The 2,590-nt window shown below is 39.1% G+C and overlaps 1 non-coding gene across 1 annotated transcript; it reads left to right on the top strand.

Moving 5' to 3' along the window:
• Nucleotides 1–218: 218 nt before the first annotated feature.
• LOC134474915 (U6 spliceosomal RNA) lies at nt 219–325 on the top strand. Its single transcript, XR_010045848.1, has one exon. It is a non-coding gene; the product is annotated as a U6 spliceosomal RNA (small nuclear RNA).
• The last annotated feature ends 2,265 nt before the right edge of the window (nt 326–2,590 follow it).

The following is a 2,590-nucleotide window of genomic DNA, read 5'->3' as shown; positions in this document are numbered from 1 at the left end:
CATTAAAGTATGACACAGAATTCATTTGCACTTTGTGTACCTTGTGTATTTAGCCCAAAGTATTTTTATAAAATATTTTGAATGCAAAGGGAGATCAGGTATTACATTTTCCATTCAAGGCTTAAGGAATTCAAAAAGTTCTGGATTTTAAAGCATTTTTGATTTCTCATATGTGTGTAAACTTTGAATTAAATTTGGTAATTAAAATTTGGCTTTAAGTGCTCGCTTTGGCAGCACATATATTAAAATTGGAATGATACAGAGAAGATTAGCATGGCCCCTGCACAAGGATGACATGCAAATTCGTGAAGCGTTCCATATTTTTGAAGCAGGAGCAACCAAAAATGGGATAAAAAGAATATTCACAGATACATTAAAGCAAAATTTCCCATGTATAGCAAAAAGAAATGATATCCAGATAAAAGAGGCATACAGAGCACCAGCTACCTACAACCAAAACAGATCTAAACCTAGACATATAATAATCAAGATTCCAGAAATCCACCAAAAGAACAGAATATTAAAAGCAGCCAGAGAAAAGAAGCAGATTACCTACAATGGGAAAATTATCAAAATAACAACAGACTTATCAACACAAACTCTTAAGTCAAGAAGGGAATGGGGAGAAATACTCCAAGTCCTGAAAGAAAACAATATGCAACCAAGACTCATATACCCATCAAAACTCTCTCTTAAAATTAATGGAGAAATAAGATGCTTCCAAAACAAGGAGGAACTGTGGGAGTTTGTGGCCACCAATCTAACCTTACAGAGAGTGCTGAAGGACATTCCAGAGAAAGAGAGGAAGGGATACCAGGATTCCAGCAACAGTGACAGAGAGGCCTCAATGAACGGGGCAGACAGTGGAATGAGAGAATAAGGTGGACAAATTATAGCAGAAAAGTGGAGTAGCAGACATGAGGCAGAGACGGTAAGCTATAGTCTTAGTATAGACAGCTCTGAAACATTATAAAAAAAGGCAGAGGTCATTGTTAATAGTGTATCAGAATTTAAAAGACACAGTAGTCTTATCGCCATATTTAGTTTGAATTTAATTTGTTCTGGTCTGTCCACTCATGTCAGATTTGAGGGCACAGACATCTGACCCAAAAGTAGCAGGTTATACCATGGTAACTATCCTTACTTTCCTATTAACTTAAACTGAAATCCTGTATTATTTACATTGTCTTACTATGACTGATCTTAATTGAATCTGAATCATAAGACTATGGGTTGGCCTTGGCTGATTTTATTTGAATTTGGTATGCTTGTTAGTATCAACCCTAAAAGTAGAGGCAACTACTCTGAAGATGACAAGATGTAAAGGATATCCATACTGGTATTAACTAGTAACAGCTCTCAAATCCTACAATGCTGTCAAAGTTAAGTTTTTATAAAAATAGGTGATACTGTGTTTAACTATAATAAGCCCATGTTGTGGACAAATTTATTGAAAATAACAAGAGAAAACATAGTAACTACAGAAGATCACCTATATTGTGGTCTTTTCCTTTGCATGTTTTTCTAGGAATTTGTTTTGCTGTCTTGTTATGACTTGTTTTTCCCTATAATACAGAGAGGATAGATATATATGTAGAAATTCACACATGAGTTTTTTTTTTTTTAAAAACTATTTATGGGAACAGATTACATAATGCAAGATGTAATGAACAGATACTCTGAAGAAGAGACGTTAAGAAACCCAATGCTAATTTTGTAGCATTATGATATAAATTCTAGCAATACTATTGTTCGCTGATTAGAATGACATTGGTCTGGTCTCTTGAGTTCAATTTCAGCATATGTAGAGATGGGGATGGCTACCACGAAGAGAATGAGAGATGCAATGGTAGTTATTATTGTCTTCCCTAATTTGGAACTTGAAGACCTAAAAAGCCTTCATCATCCTGTCATGATTTGATTAGTTCTATAATATGCAATAAGTATATAAAGTGGGTGAAGATGGGGACAACTATTTGTAAGAAACTAGAGATAGTTAGATAGACAGTGAGGATCTCCAGTGGACTTGCTTTGAAATCTGTTTTTCTGAATTTCCAGAGAACATGGCGGACAGACAACAGCAACTACCAGAGGCTCTCTGAAAGGTTCGGCTCAGAGGCCAGAAATAATGCGGACTAGGGAGACACGAATCAGTAGAGATATGCTCTGCTGACTCAGGAACGAACTGGGCTGAGAGAATCCAACTTGGAATACAGTCCTGGCGCTAAAATAGGAACAGAAAAATCTCGGTGTGGAGGCTCGGCTCCGCGCCATCGGAAACCGGTTTGGATTTCCCGCCGTGCGGCGGCCGGCTATCTCCACAGCGGCTCAGCAAGGAGAGACGCGCCGAGCTCTGGGAGCGCCGAGCTCTGGGAACGGGAGAACGGAGTCGAAAAAAAAAAAAAGGACGGACAGAGGTGTACACGAAAACTGACTGGTGGCGAGGTGAGTGAGAATCTGACCCCCCACCACAGTTTGACTCTAGCGGAGATCTCTCTGGGCGCCATTCCCCTCTCGGACGGGATTGGAGAAAAGTGCCTGACCTGAGTGACGCTGCTGGCGGACTCTCTAGGCTAGACTAGCCTAACCC

The sequence above is a fragment of the Cavia porcellus genome, unplaced genomic scaffold (assembly GCF_034190915.1).
Source record: "Cavia porcellus strain 051 isolate PalLab524CR breed Dunkin Hartley unplaced genomic scaffold, mCavPor4.1 scaffold_42, whole genome shotgun sequence".
Classification (NCBI taxonomy): Eukaryota; Metazoa; Chordata; class Mammalia; order Rodentia; family Caviidae; genus Cavia; species Cavia porcellus.
The sequence above is the reverse complement of the archived record's forward strand: the minus strand, read 5'-3'. Positions and strand labels throughout refer to the sequence as shown.